Genomic DNA, 21,570 nt, shown 5'->3' with positions numbered 1-21,570 from the left:
ACAACAGTGAGAGGCCCACATACCACAAAAAAACCAAACAGACAAACAAAAAAAACACGCCCCCTACATTGGAAGCATGAAGTCTTAACCACTGGACTGCCAGGGAAGTCCCAAGACCTTCATCTTTTAGCCACACACTCGTTTCCAACCTCAGCCCACACGTGGCACTTTCCCTAAACCCCAAAGCTTGTCCCACAGTCCCTTCCAGGGTGCAGAGGCCCAAATTCCACGAGGCGCCCCATCCCACCCTATGGCATGTAAGGTTCTTGGCATGGAGGAAGCAGCATCTTTATGACTCCATGGCACTTAGGACAGCTCCAGGTAACAGAGAATGCTAACTGCATGTTTTAAACATCAATATGTGACCCAAGAGTTTGCCTACCTTTTCTTGCATCCTAATTCTTCTAGCCAACTCTTTAAACATTTTGGTGCAGGAGAGACAGCAAAGGGGAGGGGAGGTCCAAGGATAGAGTCATGAAAAAGCAGCTGATTCACCGCCTTCTGAACCAATCAAGCAGGCTCACCCCTTGCTGTTGATGTGGCACAATGGCCATCAGTCATATGATCCTGGCCAAACAGTCAGGCCTTCTGGATGGCACGTGTGTGTTGATTTCCAAGATCCTCATGCCAGCCTTACCTGCCCACCCCCCCAACCAAGATCTGGCAGCATCTGAGACATCAAACGTAATCTGTCCGTTTAGGGAGTCTTCCCACGGGACCACAGAGGGCAGATGGCCGGAGCCCTTAACCCTACAGCTCACAATGCCTTGTTTAGCTTGTTTATCGAAAGGAGTGGGCGCCGGAGGACAAAATATAGCACTGAAGAAAGAGCTGGGACATGAACCTGGGGAAGAAGGCTGATCACAGCTGCTGGTGATTATCAACATGTGAGGCTGGAGCATTGATCTAGTGCGAAACATCCACCGCTTCCGCGGTGTTTTGTCCACACAGAGCCAGATACGCAGAGTAAATAAAACTGGCATGGAATATTTCCTGGTTGGCATCCTCCCTGGAGGGGAAACCCACCCAGGTGTCCAAAACTTCCCGGGGTTTCTCTCATCAACAGCATTCTCTGCCTTCCCTCCTGTTGAGAAAAATGCCTCCATTTTATGGCTTTTTGATAGTTTTAGGAAAACAAACTTGCTCATTAAAAAAAGAAAATCTCTAAAATGATACTCCTTGAGACACGTACAAACCCCCCAGCTATCCTCCAGGCAAAAAGATAAGGCTTTCAGGAAGGAGTTGAGGGCTTTCTATTGAAACCATCTTACATTTTCACATTTAAAGAATGTGAAATGCCCCAACATTCCTTGGCTCCTTGCTACCCCCAGGATAAAGCCCAGCTGCTTGGCTGGGTACCCCCTGCCCACAACCTGTATGTCCTGCCCTCTGGACGCTGACCTGCACATACTCTGCTCTTGGCTGCCTCCGGGTTGTCACTCACATGATCCTGTCTGTTGGAATGTCCTTTCCGCCTCTCCTCCTGTGCATATTCCCTTACCTCTTGTGTACCTTTTCAGAGTGGCCACCTCTGGCCACCTACTCCAAGAAGCCTTCCTGATTCTCAATTCAGGGTTAGACGCCACTCATCTGTATTTCTCCAGCAATCATTCCTTTTTTTTTTTTTTTTAATATTTTAGGAGAATTCCCTGGTGGTCCAATGGTTAGGACTCAGTGCTCTCATTTCTGGGGCCCGGGTTCGATCCCTGGTCGGGGAACTAAGATCCCACAAGCTGCGTGGCATGGCCAATAAATAAATAATTAAATTTCAAACACACAAGATGAATCTGCCTCTACCTACCACCTTGTTCCAACTGTCAACATCTGTCATGTTTAGATTAGCCACAGATTTATACGCATGTTCTTTTCCTGTTCACCTGTACTGTCTATCTGTTCACAACTCTGTCTCTGCCTTTAGCCTGTGAGATTCATGTGTTCACTCATTCATTCACTCACGGGTCCGCCAGCAGGCACTGCTATGTCCTGACTGCCTACTGCCTGAAGACACAACACTAAATCCTGAGGACCCAGGTGGGATGGTGGGACCAGACAGCAGAGTCCCCACATTCTGTTTCGGCGGAAGAGACGGACAACAACTAAGTAAACAGGGAAGATAATTTCACGTCGTGATGAGGGTCATCAGCAACACTTGACAGCCATCCACCCATCTGTCTCATCGCCTCCAGCACTGAGCACCGTGTCACAGGCAGAGAAGGCCCAGCAAACACCTGTGCGCTCCCAGAGCTGGATGCTCCGAGCACAGGGTCCCACCGAGGCAGCCTGGGTTCTGTGCTCACTATGGCAACAGTCTTTCCCTTTCCACCCCGTTGGAAGAGGGCGGTGGATGGGGACCAGGATGACTGAGGATCCACCCCAGCTGCTCAGGACTGAGACACAGCTCCCCCCCGGCACCCGCTGGCCACCACAGTCTGCGAACATCTGGTTCACAAAACCAAAAGGCCACGGAGTGAACTGATAAACACTCCCTACCTGGGTTCTTTCTTGATCACCCTGGAGAGTCACCCCCATAATGTCAAGGGGTGAAAGCAACACAGAACAGACAAAACACGGGAGGCTGCTTCCAGCCCTCTGGGATGGACTTCGGAGGCTCTGGTGAGCTCGTGGGCTTATGGGCTCTGACTAAACGTGTGTTTCCCTGGAGGTCTTTACAGCGCACCTGAGTAACTCGTTCCCAGGCGAAGGCAGGAGGGCAGTTCTGTTGGGAAGAGGTGGGATAGGGAGGCCTCTTACCATACCCCCCACCCCAAGATCTCTGCAGTACTCACTAGGGGCCACCTGCCCAGAGGCCAGCTCTAGAAAGCCAGCCCTGGGTGCAGAAGGGAAAGACCCTCCAGGTTCATCCATCACTGGCTGAGGCAGGGGTGCTGGGATTACAAGAACAATAGCAACAGCAACAACAGTATTTAGTGACCACTTACTTCGGGCCAACCCTCTTTTAAGCTTTTCCATATAATAGTGCCTTTAATTTTTAGAACAATCCTCTGAAGCAGTTACAATGATCCTCCTCTCTTGCCAACCCCCGCAGAAAGGGGGGGATGGGGTGGAAAATGGAAGCACAGAGAGGTTAAGTGACTTGCCCAGAAACACACAGCCACTAAGTAGGTAAGCCAGGATACAAGCCCAGGCTGGCTCTAGATCCAGCGCTCTTAACCTCTACACTACAGTAAAGAGGTGAAGTCACTCAGACTCAAACTGGAAGTGGGCAAGACTGTTGAGTTATCCTTCATAATTTCACAAGAAGGGTGGCAGTGGAGCAGTGACATCATGTGGGTTTTGGCTGGGGCTGGAATCTGGCTCTGCCTCTGTTTTCTCAACTGGAAAATGGGTATGATAGAGTTCCCCCATACCGAGGCTGCTCTGAGGATTGCATGAGGCAATCCACGTACCGAGCTAGGCAGAGTGCACAGCATGTGGCCAGTACAGAAAAGATGCAAGCATAGCTGAACAACCACCCATAAACCCAGAACCACCAATTGTTAATACTTGGCCACACTGTACCTATCCCATCTATTTATCAGTCTATGTATTTATTATCTCTCTTCTGGATACTTTGAGAGATAGTTGCAGACATTGTGATATCTCATCCCTAAATCTTTCAGCCTGTATAGTCTGAGAACAGGGACATTGTCCTATATAACCTCAGTACAAATTATCTGAGATACAAGGTATTTCACCTTCAGGAAATTCATCATTGACATAATAGTATTATCTAATATATTCTGTATTCAGATTCCCCCACTTGTCCCCAAAATGTCTCTGACAGCTGTTTCTGTTTTCGAGGCTCTACCCTGGGATCACTCATCATTGCATTCGTGTACAAGGCTCTTTCATCTCTTTTTAACCTGGGACCATTTCTCAGCCATTTTGCTTTTCATGCCATTGACATTTTAAGAGTCTAGGCCAGTCGCTTTGAAAGTCTTCATATATATATATTTTTAAGTCCTTGTAAAATAAACTGTAGCCCGTGGGCAAATGGAGAAAGTGCCCTATAGGGTAGAGGTACAGGGGGTCTGGGGGCAGGGCAGACGAGGGCGTACAGCATCAGCTCTATCTGGGTCTAAGTACGAGGTTTCCGGGAAGCAATGAGAAAGGATGTTTAAAGGTGATTTGAGCTTTGAGCAGGCGGACCAGGTGGCGGGGCCACTGCAGACAGAGGCCATAGTGTAGGGAACGAGAGTGGCATCTTGGAATTACCAGTGGCAGCAACGCCTCTGAGGGTGAGAGCACCGCACTGAATAAGCAGGGTCTGTGCCTACATGGACTGGAACCTTCCTGAGGCTGGTCCTTGTCTCTGGATCTGTCCTCTCCTCCAAGATGCCAAGGGCACTGCCCAGCCCACAGGCAGTGTTCATCCAGAGCGACTGGCCACCAAGCTTCCCAGAAGTTCAGGGACAGGCGAAGCACAAGGGAGTCCCTTCCAGGGGTGATGTGGTCTCCTGCTCTCACGCACCAACTGCATGATCTTAGATGGTGAGTCACCAGGATTCCCACATCTTGCCCTGCAAATGAAATTTCCCTTTCTAATTCTAAACCTGCTTGCCTCTTGCTGCCTCTTGGGGCTTGGGCTGCTTTGGTCAAAAAATTCAAAATGGACTTCTAATTGACTGTGGAAGTAAACCATGTGAGGGGGTCGCCATCCAAAGTTTCCTCACGCCTCCTTGACTAAGCCTTCTAGGTTGTCAAGCAAAATCCTTCCGTCTTGTGGAAGAAGAAAGTGAAATGCCCCCTGATGGGGTCCCGTGAGCCTTCCATTCCCCCCGAGTTTCAGAGAGAAAGGTGTGTGTGTGTGTGTGTGCGCGTGCGCGCGCGCACACTGTTTTAACCCTTAGGACAGAAAGGAAGGATCTCTTTTGGGGGTTTGAGTGAAAATGCCCTTTCAAGGTGACCCACACTTCATTTCCTGGGGCCAGAAGGCAGATGCATGTCGGAAGTGGTTCTGCCAACCTACTGATAAATGCAAATTCCTTACTTATCATTTTAACATCTGCCTTTATTTTGTTCCCACTTGAAAGGGGCCCATACTTTAAAAAGTCAACTATACTTCAATAAAAAATTAAATTAAATAAAAAGGAGTGGGGCTCATCCTGCTGTGTTCGCTCCACAAAATATCCTTGAAAAATCTGTCATGTAGGTTTGTGTGTCCTTCAGACAGAAAGTCACACACAGGCACACTTGTACACCAAACACCACAGATAACAGTGACACACCTCCACATCGCGTGCGCGCGCGCACACACACACACACACACACACACACACACACACACACACGTCTGCACTCACAGTGCCTGGTCGTCAGGGTCCTGCAGCAAGCCCAGCTCCCGCCTGCTTAAAATGCCTCCTCTATGCCATCCTGCAGAGTCCCAGGGACGCGGCCAGCTGGTTCATCCTAAGAGGTGCCACCGGGTACCAGCTCCCCCCTTGGGAGGATGCTCCAGACTCCCAGGCCGTCTGTCCCCAGAACATGGGCTCAGATACTGGAGGGAGAAAAGGGCTCCTCGGAAGCAAAGCAGATTTGGAAAAGGAAGCAAAGCAGATCTGGAAAAGGATGCGCTCAGCTGGTTCCCAGCAAGTGCTTAGAGGGAGAGGGATGAGGAGGAGGGACGGGGGAGAGCGAGAGATGGATTCAGAGAGAGAGAGAGAGAGAGAGAAAGAGAGAGAGAGAGAGAGAGAGGGAGCTTTCCAGACAGAAGCAGAAAGGAAAAGATCCACACGAAACACCTGCTCTGGGACTTTCTGAAATAGACTGTTTTTCACCCCTTGACCCGTCGGGGGTCTCTCCCTAGATTTTTCTCTAACAGGCTCAGGAATTGCTGAAGCTACAAAGAAGAGATCCAAGGCTTCAGATTCCTAAATGGCTTCCCCAGGACTCGGTGGCGGCGGCAGCAGATCCAGCCTATGATGGGGCCACAGCCCTGATGGGCTCTGAGGGGCTCCAGATCTCCAGGGGCTGACGGGCTGCCCTGTCTCTTCCAGTCTCTCTGACCCCCTCTCTGGGCGGGGTCTGGGGGAATTACTCTAGCCTCCCCTTTATAGACCAAGCTGGGGTCAATGCCTGTACACAGGGGGCCCAGAAGAGGAAGTGGGAATGGTCACAAGATGGGGAGGGCGAGTGGTGGGCGGGGGACACAAAGCTTTGGGTCACATGCTGCTCATCAGTTGCTATGACGACGGCAAGGGGGTGGGGGCACCCAGACTGGAGGCTGCAAGAGAGACGAGTTGGTTCTAAATCACCGTGACAGCGCTTCAGTTGAGCTATTACGCCGTTGCCGTGGCAACCAGCGGGCTCAAATCGCAGAGGAAATCTATAATTATTACAAGCCAGATACCGGCGAACTTGGCGCGGTAATCAGCATGTTGGGGCAATTCAACCTGAACTCTGGGGGTGGCGCGGGGATCGCTGACCCCCAGCCCCCATCTCTGGGAAGAGTAAGGCCAAAGGAGTCTCAGCAAGGCAGATCTGTTGATGCCACAGAAAGGAAACCTGGAAGGATCTTTTGGCCAAATGAAGAGTAAACATTCGGTGAAACCACATGAAAAATGTCAACATTTGACCATTGAAAAACACTTCCCCTGAATTTATTATGGAAATTTCCAACGTACCCCAAAGTTGAATTTGACATTGAATACCTGTCCACTCACTGCCTAGCTTCTGCTGTTAACATTTTTACCATGATCGCTTTATCACATATCCACCCCTCTCTCCATCCATTAACCCGCTCGATTTGTTGATGCATTTCAAAGCAAATTGCGGACATCAGTACACTTCCCCCTCAAATACTTCAGCGTGAATAAAATTAAATATTTGATCATTTTTAACAACAAAAAATTTAATCTGATTCAATCTAAGTAGAATAAAATTTAGATTTCTGTCATCTAGCTGTCCATCCATCCATCCATCCACCCATCTAACTTCTCTTCCACCCATCCACCCACCCAGCCTCCCACTCATCCATCCATGCATGCATGCCTGGGAGACCTCATGCACACTCATGGTTTCCATGAATGATTCACCATCCCTGAATTTTCCTCCCTGTTCCAACAGGAAGTCCTGCACATTAAGCTCAATACCTTCTCAACTAAATATCATCATTTTTTCTCTTCACCACACCTATTCCATTTCCTGTGTTCAGCATCTCAGTAAGCAGAACCACTGTCTACCATTTATTCAAGCCAGAAACTCGAGACACATCCTTGATTCCTCCCTCCCATTACCTTCACTCGGTACCATGCCCTGGGATTTTACTTCCACACTAGCTCTGGGCTCCAGCCTCTCCTCTCGTCCCAGTTCTGGTACCCGTCATTTCTTAGGTGGACAGCTGCCCCAGCCTCCTGGCTGGTCACCCGGCTGCCATCTCATTCTCCCTCTGCTTTCTCCACACTGATTTATCTTCATGAAATTTCTGGCCATGCTGGTGGGGGCACACAGTTATACAAATACCTCGGAGAGCAATTTATCAAAATCTAAGTCAAAGAATTTGCAAAGGAGCACGTATGGGGCAATGTCTCTTAAGTCCCCAGCAGTTCCTACACTTGGGTATCACATTGGTTTGAGATTTAAGTGGACCAATGTGTCCAGGGAACGTGCTTTTTTTTTTTTTTTTTTTTTTTTTTTTTTTTTTTTTTGCGGGCCTCTCACTGTTGTGGCCTCTCCCATTGCGGAGCACAGGCTGCGGACGCCCAGGCTCAGCGGCCATGGCTCACGGGCCCGGACCGGGGCACGAACCCGCGTCCCCTGCATCGGCAGGCGGACTCCCAACCACTGCGCCACCAGGGAAGTCCGGGAACGTGCTTTTATGAGCTGCCTCTTCTCTGTCACAAGTATCAACACTAGCTCTTCACCAGGAATACTTTTCCGGCCTTTCAAGCCTCCCCAGGTAACACACAGCACCCCAGCTGCAACCCTTAGGTAAGGTCAGTCCTGTAGGGGCTGGTTGTACGAGGTGATGGTCTTCTCCCCTGTTCCAGGGATGACTGTGGAAGATACCTAACCGGTATTGTAGTATAGGCACTACATTTATTGAAAACAATCTGTGCAGTTCAATCCGTGTAGGTCAAGGGTCAACTCTAAATGCGAGTCAGGTATGCAATTTAAACTTTTCTATTAAATAAACTGTACTTTAATAAAATAAAAAAAAATAAAATGGATATAGCCATTGGTAAATTCATGGATCACCTAACATCTAAAATAGGACAGGATAGGGCTTCCCTGGTGGCGCAGTGGTTAAGAATCCGCCTGCCAAGCAAAAACTGGAACACACTTTGGAGGTATGGCAAGCATGATGGGGTTGATAGGAAGGCACCTGGCTCTAGGTCCTGCTCAAACCTTGCAGGGTCCCTGTGCCTCAGTCTCCCCAGATCTACAAGGGGCTGACCATACCTCCCAGAGTGGTTCTGAAGATCAAAGGTGGCAATGGAGGTGAAAACAGCATGGCAAAGTCATCTTGCTACACAAATGAGAGTTATTATTATTAGTTTATCTTCAGATCTACTCAGCCCACTTCTTTTTAAATTTAAGTATAGTTGATTTACAATGTTGTGTTAATTTCTTCAGTACAGCAAAGTGATTCTGTTATACATACATATATATATTCTTTTAAAATATTCTTTTCCATTATGGTTTATCACAGGATATTGAATATAGTTCACTGTGCTATATAGTAGGACCTTGTTGTTTATCCATCCTATATATAAGAGCTTATATCTGCTAATACCAAACTCCTAGTCCATTCTATCCCTCCCCCTCCCCCTCCTCCACCCCCACCCCCTTGGCAACCACAAGTCTGTTCTCTATGTCTGTGAGTCTGTTTCTCTTTTGCAGATAGGTTCATTTGTGTCATATTTTAGATTCTGCATATAAGAGATATCATATGGTTTTTGTCTTTCTCTGTCTGACTTACTTCACTTAGTATGATAATCTCTGGGTCCAGCCATATTGATGCAAATGGCATTATTTCATTCTTTTTTATGGCTGAGTAATATTCCATTTTATATGTGTGCCACATCTTTATCTATTCATCTGTCAATGGACATTTAGGTTGCTTCCATGTCTTGGATATTGTGAATAGTGCTTCTATGAACACAGGGGTCCATGTATCTTTTTGAATTAGTGTTTTCTCTGGATATATGCCCAGGAGTGGGATTGTAGTATTATATGGTAACTCTATTTTTAGTTATTTTTTTGTTTTGTTTTGTTTTTTTTTTTTTTTGCGGTATGCGGGCCTCTCACTGTTGTGGCCTCTCCCATTGCGGAGCACAGGCTCCGGACGCGCAGGCCTAGCGGCCATGGCTCACGGGCTTAGTTGCTCCGCGGCATGTGGGATCTTCCCGGACCAGGGCACGAACCCGTGTCTCCTGCATCGGCAGGCGGATTCTCAACCACTGCGCCACCAGGGAAGCCCTATTTTTAGTTTTTTGAGGAACCTCCTTACTGTTTCCCATAGTGTACTCAAACCCACTTCTTTTAGATTTTATTTATTTATTTATTTATTTGCTGCTTTGGGTCTTCCATTGCTGTGCGCCGGCTTTCTCTAGTTGCAGCGAGCGGGGGCTACTCTTCGTTGCAGTGCGAGGGCTTTTCACTGCAGTGGCTTCTCTTGCTGTGGAGCACAGGCTCTAGGCACGCAGGCTTCAGTAGTTGTGGCTCACAGGCTCAAGAGCGCAAGCTCAGTAGTTGTGGCACACGGGCTTAGTTGCTCCGCGGCATGTGGGATCTTCCCGGACCAGGGCTCGAATCCGTGTGCCCTGCATTGGCAGGCAGATTCTTAACCACTGCACCACCAGGGAAGCCCCTCAAGCCCAGTTCTGAATACTAAACACCCCTTAAGTGCCTGGAACAAAAGCTATACCTGTTGCTTCTGTTTGAGCGCCTATTTTTTGCCTAGGACTGAGGTAAGCACTTCACCTATATGATCTCGTTTAAGCCTCAAAACAACGCCTCTGTCGTAGGGATTTCTGCTCCCATTTTGCAGATGAGAAAGAGGCACAGAGAGGTTAAGTAGCTTCCCTGATAAAATACAAAGGGATGCTACCCATATACCCCCAAATCTTTCTGACTGCAAAGTTCATGCTTCTCCCACTTCTTAATCATTCCACCTTCTTAAATCAGACCTTTAGACCAGTGTTGTTGAAAATAAACGCTTGACCCTTGAACAACGTGGTGGTTAGCGGTGCCAACCCTCCACAGTCCAAAATCCGAGTACTGCTCTCTCTGCCTCAAAAACAAAGGAATTGGTAAATGACTCACCCAAGGGCAGGAAGCTGAAACAGCGTGAATAGAATCAGGACTCAAACCCTAGTTTTTCATATCTCACATACTGTGATCTCTAAATCCAACACAAACTCTCTGTCACACTTAGTTAATCCAAAGATCTGGAAAGTGGAAATATAGGTACTATATATGTGTGTGTGTGTGTGTGTGTGTGTGTGTACACACACACACACACACATATATATATTTTTATAGACTCAGTTTTTTAAAAATTAAATTAAATTAATTTATTTATTTTTGATTGCACCAGGTCTTAGTTATGGCCCATGGGCTCCTGAGTTGTGGCTTGAGGGCTCCTTAGTTGTGGCACGTGAACTTTTAGTTGCGGCATGTGAACTCTTAGTTGCGGCATGCATGTGGGATCTAGTTCCCTGACCAGGGATTGAACCCTCATCCCCTGCATTGGAAGGTGGATTCTTAACCACTGCACCACAAGGGAAGTCCCTATAGGTACTACATTTATTGAAAACAATCTGTGCAGTTCAATCCGTGTAGGTCAAGGGTCAACTCTAAATGCGAGTCAGGCATGCAATTTAAACTTTTCTATTAAATCAACTGTACTTTAATAAAATAAAAAAAAAAAATAAAATGGATATAGCCATTGGTAAATTCATGGATCACCTAACATCTAAAATAGGACAGGATAGGGCTTCCCTGGTGGCGCAGTGGTTAAGAATCCGCCTGCCAATGCAGGGGACACGGGTTCGAGCCCTGTTCAGGGAAGATCCCACATGCTGTGGAGCAACTACTGAAGCCTGCACGCTTAGAGCCCGTGCTCCACAACAAGAGAGGCCACTGCAATGAGAAGCCCACGCGCTGCAATGAAGAGTAGCCCCCGCTTGCCACAACTAGAGAAAGCCCGCATGCAGCAACAAAGACCCAATGCAGCCAAAAAAAAAAAAAAAAAAAAAATTAAAATAGGACAGCATAAAGGCCAGAACTGATATATGTATATGTATAACTCATTCACTTTGCTGTACACCTGAAACTAACACAATATTGTAAATGAACTATTCTCCAATAATAAAAACAAAAAAAGACCAGAGCCATACCCAAATTACTGAATAGTCCCATTAAAAATTTTTTTCTACTGAACACGTTATCAAAAAAGGGGAAGAGGTAAAATTTTAATGTTAGTTGTATGTTCTATTTAACCTGATACATCCAAAATATCATTTCAACACATGAGCGATGTAAAAACTAATTAATGGCTTTTTTCTCTTTCTTTTTTCTTTTTTTAAATTTTATTTTAACAATTTAATGGCATTTTAATTTTTTGGATCTACTGCATCTTTAGAACCCCTTACAGCACACCTTGGTTCAGATGAGCCACGTTTCTGGTGCTCAGCAGTCATGTGTGGCAGCTTAGGTGGTGCCTTTACATACCTAGAATGACTCTAAACCTTCAATAATGTTTTTGTTCACCATTTACTGAGCACCTGCTAGATGCCTGGCCCTCTTCTAAGTGTTTCACATATATTAACTCCACTATTCTCTCCACCCTGGAAAGCAGGTGCTCCTACAAGTTACAGAGGAGAAAAATGAAGCTCAGGTAGTTTAGGTGACAAGCCCAAGACCATGGAGCTAATTACCCGAGGAAACCTGGCCCCTCACGGCCACCCGCTAATGTCCGATCTCCTCTTACAACATATCAATCTGTAAAAATTAAACTCCCGAGAAAAAGGATTTGACTTGCGGCACTTATTAAACATCTGATTAATCAATATATACGATCAAATAAACATTAAAAAGTATGCAACGCACTCTGAACTCCGAACCAACGTGGGACCTTAAGAATGGATAACAAACCAGACCATGAACCCCCCCTACCAGCTTGCCTCCTTCTGTTTCGATGGGATGTGAATTAGAGGGAATGACCAAGTTCAAGTTTCTACCCCCTCAAAGCAGCTCCCTGTCGGACACAATGGTGGCTCCATTCTTTTGTGAGATCATAAGAGCTTGCTCCTCCCCCTGGTTTTACTTATAACATGCAAAGATCAGCTGTATTCTACTGGGGATGGTGGTGGTGATTTTACAACTGGTCCTGGATGATCCTGGACCAGTTTGAAGCACAAGTGATAACTGACCTGGGCTGCCAACATCCCTAACGCATGGCGCGGATGCACCGGAGTTCAGTCCAGCCAGCCCTTTGGCTCCATGGTGTGGCTGCTGCCTCAGAAATGCAGGCTGTAAACAGGCATAAAAGTCAACCACACCCTGGTGCTGATTCTTTGAATGTGACCAGAATTACCTGGTCATCAGCTTGAGGATGAAACCAGAGAAGGGAGCAAGAAAGGCAACTCTAATCTGCCTCTAACTCATCTGCTTCTCTCCATTTCCATTAGTTGCTCCAGACCAGCTTGGGCATCTCTCGGCAGGTCTACTGCAGGGACAGAGTCATCCTCCTAATTCCATGCTCTCAGCTTGTCACTCCGCAGCTAAGGACAATTTGGTTCCCAGTCTTTCACGAAGCCGCCTGTCTATCTCTCCTAATTCATGTCTTGCCACTGCCTTTTGTTCACTCTCTCCGGCCATTCTGGCCTCTGAATCCTAGAAAGCACAGAGCTCTGTGGCCTCAGGGCCTTTGCATTGGCCATTCTTGCTGCCTCCACTGTTTCCCTCAGGCCTCCTCGGCCAGCTTCTGTGCATCCTTCAGGTCTCAATCATTGCGTGTTATCTCCTCAGAGAAGCTTTTTTTTAACCTCATAGAAATATGCTTGTCCTGCTGTAATTTCTTACAGCTTCCTATGTTACTGTTCCTTTCCACTTGTCACAGCTTGCACTTATACATTTATTTGTGTATCTTCTTACTCCATGCCTTCCAGGCTATTCCCCACTCCCCAGAGATGGGGTGAGTCCCCAGCACAGTGCCTGGCACACACAAGGCGCACATTCACTATTTGTTGAGTGAATTCTTGCTATTCCCATTATATAGATGAGAGCACTGTGGGCTTGGAAGAAAAGAAACTTCTCCAAATGACACAACTATATTAAAAAAAATTGTTGATAGCCATCATATGATATCACTTATATGTGGAATCTAAAAAAAATGATACAAATGAACTTCTTTACAAAACAGAAACAGACTCACAGACAGAAGACAAACTTATGGTTACCAAAGGGAAAAGGGAGGGGGGAGGGGTAAATTAGGAATTTGGGATTAGCAGATACAAACTACTATATATAAAATAGATGTGGGCTTCCCTGGTGGTCCAGTGGTAAAGAATCCACCTTACAATGCAGGGGAGGCAGGTTAGATCCCTGGTCAGGGAACTAATATCCCACATGCCACGGGGCAACTAAGCCCAGGTGCCACAACTACTGAGCTCGTGTGCCTCAACTAGAGAGCCTGTGTCCTGCAAACTACAGAGCCCATGCACCCTGGAGCCTGCGCGCCACAACTAGAGAGAAAAACCCACATGCTACAACTAGAGAGAATCCCGCACACTGCAACGAAAGATCCTGCATGCCTTAACAAAGATCCTGCATGCCACAACTAAGACCTGATGCAGCCAAAAATAAATAAGATAAAAAAAAATAAATAAAATAGATAAACAACAAGGTCCTACTATATAGCACAGGGAACTATATTCAATATCTTGTAATCAGCTATAATGGAAAAGAAAAAAATTATTGGGCTTCCCTGGTGGTGCAGTGGTTGAGAGTCCGCCTGCCGATGCAGGAGACACGGGTTTGTGCCCTGGTCCGGGAAGATCCCACATGCTGCGGAGCGGCTAGGCCCGTGAGCCATGGCCGCTGAGCCTGTGCGTCCGGAGCCTGTGCTCCGCAACGGGAGAGACCACAACAGTTGAGAGGCCCGCGTACCGCAAAAAAAAAAAAAAAAAAAAAAAAAAAAATTATTGACATTCTCTTGTATGCAAAGTTCTAATCCAAAGGGTCTAGACGTTCTGCCAAGAAATGTGGCCAATTCGCTAGCACACAGTTATACTCAAGAAATAGCATCTGTGACTGGGAACCAAGATGGTGGAGTAGAAGGAGGTGCTCTCACTCCTTCTTGCGAGACACCAGAATCACAACTAGCTGCTGGACAATCATCGACAGGAAGACACTGGAACTCACCAAAAAAGATACCCCACATCCAAAGACAAGGAGAAGCCACAGTGAGATGGCAGGAGGGGCACAATCACGGTAAAATCAAATCCCATAACTGCTGAGTGGGTGACTCACAGACTGGAGAACACTCATACCACAGAAGTCCACCCACTGGAGTGAAGGTTCTGAGCTCCACGTCAGGTTCCCAACCTGGGGGTCCGGCAACAGGAGGAGGAATTCCTAGAGAATCAGACTTTGAAGGCTAGTGGGATTTGATTGCAGGACTTCGACAGAACTGGGGGAAACAGACTCCACTCTTGGAGGGCACACACAAAGTAGTATGCGCATCAGGACCCACGGGAAGGAGCAGTGACCCCAGGGGAGACTGAACCAGACCTACCTGTTAGTGTTGGGGGGTCTCCTGCAGAGGTGGGGGGTGGCTGTGGCTCACCGTGGGGACAAGGACACTGGCAGCAGAAGTTCTGGGAAGTACTACTTGGCGTGAGCCCTCCCAGAGTCCACCATTAGCCCCACCAAAGAGCCCAGGTAGGCTCCAGTGTTGGGTTGCCTCAGGCCAAACAACCAACAGGGAGGGAACCCAGTCCCACCCATCAACAGTCAAGTGGATTAAAGTTTTACTGAGCTCTGCCCACCAGAGCAACAGTCAGCTCTACCCACCACCAGTCCCTCCCATCAGGAAACCTACACAAGCCTCTTAGATAGCCTCATCCACCAGAGGGCAGACAGCAGAAGCAAGAAGAACTACAATCCTGCAGCCTGTGGAACAAAAACCATATTCACAGAAAGACAGACAAGATGGAAAGGCAGAGGGCTACATACCAGATGAAGGAACAAGATAAAACCCCAGAAAAACAACTAAATGAAGTGGAGATAGGCAACCTTCCAGAAAAAGAATTCAGAATAATGATAGTGAAGATGAGCCAGGACCTCGGAAAAAGAATGGAGGCAAAGATCGAGAAAATGAAAGAAATGTTTAACAAAGACCTAGAAGAATTAAAGAACAAACAAACAGAGATGAACAATACAATAACTGAAATGAAAACTACACTAGAAAGAATCAATAGCAGAATAACTGAGGCAAAAGAATGGATAAGTGACCTGGAAGACAGAATGGTGGAATTCACTGCTGCGGAACAGAATAAAGAAGAAAGAATGAAAAGAAATGAAGACAACCTAAGAGACCTCTAGGACCACATTAAATGGAACAACATTCACATTATAGGGGTCCCAGAAGGAGAAGAGAAAGGACCCGAGAAAATATCTGAAGAGATTATAGTCAAAAACTGCCCTAACATGGGAAAGGAAATAGCCATCCAAGTCCAGGAAGCACAGAGAGTTCCATACAGGATAAACCCAAAGAGAAACACGCTGAGACACATAGTAATCAAACTGGCAAAATTTAAGACAAAGAAAAATTATTGAAAGCAGCAAGGGAAAAATGACAAATAACATACAAGGGAACTCCCATAAGGTTAACAGCCGATTTCTCAGCAGAAACTCTACAAGCCAGAAGGGAGTGTCATGATATACTTAAAGTGATGAAAGAGAAGAACCTACAACCAAGATTACTCTACCCAGCAAGGATCTCATTCAGATTCGATGGAGAAATCAAAAGCTTTACAGACAAGCAAAAGCTAAGAGAATTCAGCACCACCAAACCAGCTCTACAACAAATGTTAAAGAAACTTCTCTAACTGGGAAACACAGAAAAGAAAAGGACCTATAAAAACAAACCCAACATCGCTTCTCGGCCTTTTGGCTAAGATCAAGTGTAAAAACAAACCCAAAACAATTAAGAAAATGGTCATAGGAACATACATATTGATAATTACCTTAAACGTGAATGAATTAAATGCTCCAACCACAAGACACAGGCTTGCTGAATGGATACAAAAACAAGACCCATCTATATGCTGTCTACAAGAGACCCACTTCATACCTAGGGACACATACAGACTGAAAGTGAGGGGATGGAAAAAGATATTCCATGCAAATGGGAATCAAAAGAAAGCTGGAGTAGCAATACTCATATCAGATAAAATACTTTAAAATAAAGAATGTTATAAGAGACAAGGAAGGACACTACATAATGATCAAGGGATCAATCCAAGAAGAAGATATAACAATTATAAATATATATGCATCCAACATAGGAGCACCTCAATACATAAGGCAACTGCTAACAGCTGTAAAAGAGGAAATCGACAGTAACACAATAATAGTGGGGGACATTAACATCTCACTTACACCAATGGACAGATCATCCAAAATGAAAATAAATAAGGAAACAGAAGCTTTAAATGACACAATAGACCAGATAGATTTAATTGATATTTATAGGACATTCCATCCAAAAACAGCAGATTACACTTTCTTCTCAAGTGTGCATGGAATGTTCTCCAGGATAGATCACATCTTGGGTCACAAATCAAGCCTCAGTAAATTTAAGAAAATTGAAATCATATCAAGCATCTTTTCTGACCGCAATGCTATGAAATTAGAAATCAATTACAGGGAAAGAAACGTAAAAAACACAAACACATGGAGGCTAAACAATATGTTACTAAATAACCAAGAGATCACTTAAGAAATCAAAGAGGAAATAAAAAAATACCTACAGACAAATGACAATGAAAACACGACGAAACAAAACCTATGGAATGCAGCAAAAGCAGTTCTAAGAGGGAAGTTTACAGCTATACAAGCCTACCTCAAGAAACAAGAAAAATCTCAAATAAACAATCTAAACTTACACCTAAAGGAACCAGGAAAGAAGAACAAACAAAACCCAAAGTTAGAAGAAGGAAAGAAATCATAAAGATCAGAGCAGAAATAAATGAAATAGAAACAAGAAAACAAGAGCAAAGATCAATAAAACTAAAAGCTGGTTCTTTGAGAAGATAAACAAAATTGATAAACCATTAGCCCGACTCATCAAGAAAAAGAGGGACAGGACTCAAATCAATAAAATTAGAAATGAAAAAGGAGAAGTTACAACAGACACCACAGAAATACAAAGCATCCTAAGAGACTACTACAGGCAACTCTACGCCAATAAAATGGACAACCTGGAAGAAATGGACAAATTCTTAGAAAGGTATAACCTTCCAAGACTGAACCAGGAAGAAATAGAAAATATGAACAGACCAATCACAAGCACTGAAATTGAAACTTTGATTAAAAACCTTCCAACAAACAAAAGCCCAGGACCAGATGGCTTCACAGGCGAATTCTATCAAACATTTAGAGAAGCACTAACACCTATCCTTCTCAAACTCTTCCAAAATATAGCAGAGGAAGGAACACTCCCAAACTCATTCTACGAGGCCACCATCACCCTGATACCAAAACCAGACAAAGATGTCACAGAGAAAGAAAACTACAGGCCAATATCACTGATGACCATAGATGCAAAAATCCTCAACAAAATACTAGCAAACAGAATCCAACAGCACATTAAAAGGATCACACACGATGATCAAGTGGGGTTTATCCCAGGAATGCAAGGATTCTTCAATATATGCAAATCAATCAATGTGATACATCATATTAACAAATTGAAGAATAAAAACCATATAATCAGCTCAATAGATGCAGAAAAAGCTTTTGACAAAATTCAACACCCATTTATGATAAAAACCCTCCAGAAAGTAGGCATAGAGGGAACTTATCTCAACATAATAAAGGCCATATATGACAAACCCACAGCCAACATCATTCTCAATGGTGAAAAACTGAAAGCATTTCCTCTAAGATCAGGAACAAGACAAGGACGTCCACGCTCACCGCTATTATTCAACATAGTTTTGGAAGTCCTAGCCATGGCAATCAGAGAAGAAAAAGAAATAAAAGGAATACAAATTGGAAAAGAAGAAGTAAAAGTGTCACTGTTTGCAGATGACATGATACTATACATAGAGAATCCTAAAGATGCTACCAGAAAACGACTAGAGTTAATCAATGAATTTGGTAAAGTTGCAGGATACAAAATTAATGCACAGAAATCTCTTGCATTCCTACACACTCATGATGAAAAATCTGAAAGAGAAATTAAGGAAACATTCCCATTTATCATTGCAACAAAAAGAATAAAATATATAGGAATAAACCTACCTAGGGAGACAAAAGACCTATATGCAGAAAACTATAAGATACTGATGAAAGAAATTAAAGATGATACCAACACATGGAGAGACACACCATGTTCTTGGATTGGAAGAATCAATATTGTGAAAATGACTATACTACCCAAAGCAATCTACAGATTCAATGCAATCCCTATCAAATTACCAATGGCATTTTTTACGGAACTAGAACAAAAAAATCTGAAAATTTGTATGGAAACACAAAAGACCCCGAATAGTAAAGCAGTCTTGAGGGAAAAAAATGGAGCTGGAGGAGTCAGACTCCCTGACTTCAGACTATACTACAAAGCTACAGTAATCAAGACAATATGTTACTGGCACAAAAACAGAAACATAGATCAATGGAACAAGATAGAAAGCCCAGAGGTAAACCCACACACCTATGGTCAACTAATCTATGACAAAGGAGGCAAGGAGAAACAATGGAGAAAAGACAGCCTCTTCAATAAGTGGTGCTGGGAAAACTGGACAGCTAGATGTAAAATAATGAAATTAGAACACTCCCTAATACCATACACAAAAATAAACTCAAAATGGATTAGAGACCTAAATGTAAGACCGGACACTATAAAACTCTTAGAGGGGCTTCCCTTGTGGCGCAGTGGTCGAGAATCCGCCTGCCAATGCAGAGGACACGGCTTCGTGCCCCGGTCCGGGAAGATCCCATGTGCCGTGGAGCGGCTGGGCCCGTGAGCCATGGCCACTGAGCCTGTGCGTCTGGAGTCTGTGCTCCGCAACAGGAGAGGCCACAACAGTGAGAGGCCTGCGTACCAGAAAACAAACAAACAAACAAAAACAAAAACAAAAACTCTTAGAGGAAAACATAGGAAGAACACTCTTTGACATAAATCACAGCAAGATTTTTTTTGATCCACCTCCTAGAATAATGGAAATAAAAACAAAAATAAACAAATGGGACCTAATGAAACTTAAAAGCTTTTGCAAAGCAAAGGAAACTACAAACAAAACGAAAAGACAACACTCAGAATGGGAGAAAATATTTGCAAATGAATCAATGGACAAGGGACTAATCTCCAAAATATATAAACAGCTCATGAAGCTCAATATCAAAAAAACAAACAACCCAGTCCAAAAGTGGGCAGAAGACCTAAATAGACATTTCTCCAAAAAAGACATACAGATGGCCAAGAAGCACATGAAAAGCTGCTCAACATCACTAATTATTAGAGAAATGCAAATCAAAACTATAATGAGGTATCACCTCACACCAGTTAGAATGGGCATCATCAGAAAATCTACAAACAACAAATTCTGGAGAGTGTGTGGAGAAAAGGGAACCCTCTTGCACTGTTGGTGGGAATGTAAATTGATACAGCCACTATGGAGAACAGTATGGAGGTTCCTTAAAAAACTAAAAATAGAATTGCCATATGACCCAGCAATCCCACTACTGGGCATATACCCAGAGAAAACCAGAATTCAAACAGACCCATGCACCCCAATGTTCATTGCAACACTATTTACAATAGCCAGGTCATGGAAGCAACCTAAATGCCCATTGACAGATGAATGGATAAAGAAGATGTGGTACTTATATACAATGGAATATTACTCAGCCATAAAATGGAACAAAATTGGGTCATTTGTAGAGACGTGGATGGATCTAGAGACTGTCATACAGAGTGAACTAAGTCAGAAAGAGAAAAACAAATATCATATAGTATTAACACATATATGTGGGACCTAGAAAAATGGTACAGATGAACCAGTTTGTAGGGCAGAAATTGTGACACAGATGTAGAGAACAAACGTATGGACACCAAGGGGGGAAAGTCCTGGGGTGGTGGTGGTGGTGGTGTGATGAATTGGGAGATTGGGATTGACATGTATACACTGATGTGTGTAAAATTGATGACTAATAAGGACCTGCTGTATAAAAAAATAAATAAAATAAAATTCAAAAAAAAGAAAAAAAAAAGAAATAGCATCTGTGAAATTGAGGGTGTGTGTTAGGTGTGGAGTCAATTTCCTCTCTGTGAAATGAGACTGAGAAGGTAGAACCAACCAACCAACCAACCAGCCAACCAAGCAACCATCCGCGAGTTATGTTTTTTGCATTTCTGATCTCAGGTCTGAGAGTCAGAACATCACCCCTGCTCTCTCTCCAAACATACCATGATGGATAGTATCTGGATCCAACACTTTTGGAAAACAACGTAGCCCCAAGAGATAGTAAATATTTGAAAACCAAATAATTCCACACCCCCAGAAACGTAGCTAAAGCAATCAATCCTAAATAAAGAAATAGTTCTGTGCTCAGTTGTTCAGAGCAGTGTGATTTAGAAGAGTGGACCACTGAAAACGATGTAAACAACAAACAGAAGAGGACTACTCAAATAAGCTGTGATACAACAACTTAATTATTTATCAAAAACCATGTAAAAAGGCAGAGGAATGATTTTTGAAGCGATGTAATGAGAGAGAAAAGACCACAAAATTTTATATGCAGTCTGGCTATACTTTCATAGAGGTGCAAAAACAAACCCATAAACCAATACATGAGAAAGGAAGGCTGGAAAGAAATGGATTTTCTGTTCAACACCATTTTGTCTTGGATATGGGGCTATGGAGTGGAAGTCTACTTTTTCCCACCTTTTGGTATTTTCTGCATCATTGCTAATGACCTGAAAACAGCATCGCTCTCTGATAATATACAGAGAAATGATAACAGAGAGCTAGGGTAGCCTCAGCTGATGGCAGCAGAATGTGTCTAGACATTTAATTACAGGAAAACAAGTATTGAATAAATTGACACGGCATTAACAGAGAGCCTCACAGACACTGGAACATTGATCTGTGTTCGGTTTGGTTTCTGAAGATGTGGGAGGAGGAGGTGAGCTTTCAAATGGACTCTAAAAAGGACGTTTGTTTCCTGGCATTGAACCAGGTCAAACCCGATTCCAATCCTAGATGTAAATACTTGAAAGTTGAAAGTAGGTCAGCACAGTCAGGGAGCTCAGGTCACCTGTTGTCAACACAAAGCGAAGAAATTTCTCAACTCATCCCAAGACATACGAGGAAAGGGAAGCTCGGAGTCAGG

At 44.5% G+C, this 21,570-nt stretch overlaps 1 protein-coding gene across 2 annotated transcripts in view; it reads right to left on the bottom strand.

Moving 5' to 3' along the window:
* ABAT (4-aminobutyrate aminotransferase) overlaps window positions 1–21,570 on the bottom strand; it is an 88,509-nt gene that overhangs the window by 49,663 nt on the left and 17,276 nt on the right. Inside the window, exon 1 of one of the 2 annotated variants that reach the window (XM_067012627.1) lies at window positions 5,304–5,394. The exons of the other annotated variant lie outside the window; for it this stretch is intronic. The gene's annotated coding sequence lies outside the window, so the exon portion shown is untranslated. Of the gene's footprint in view, window positions 1–5,303; window positions 5,395–21,570 lie in introns of those variants that run through there. 2 annotated transcript variants of the gene reach the window in all.

Source organism: Kogia breviceps, chromosome 14, assembly GCF_026419965.1.
Source record: "Kogia breviceps isolate mKogBre1 chromosome 14, mKogBre1 haplotype 1, whole genome shotgun sequence".
Taxonomy (NCBI): domain Eukaryota; kingdom Metazoa; phylum Chordata; class Mammalia; order Artiodactyla; family Physeteridae; genus Kogia; species Kogia breviceps.
Note: the sequence above shows the minus strand (reverse complement) of the source record. Positions and strands in the feature narration are given on the sequence as shown.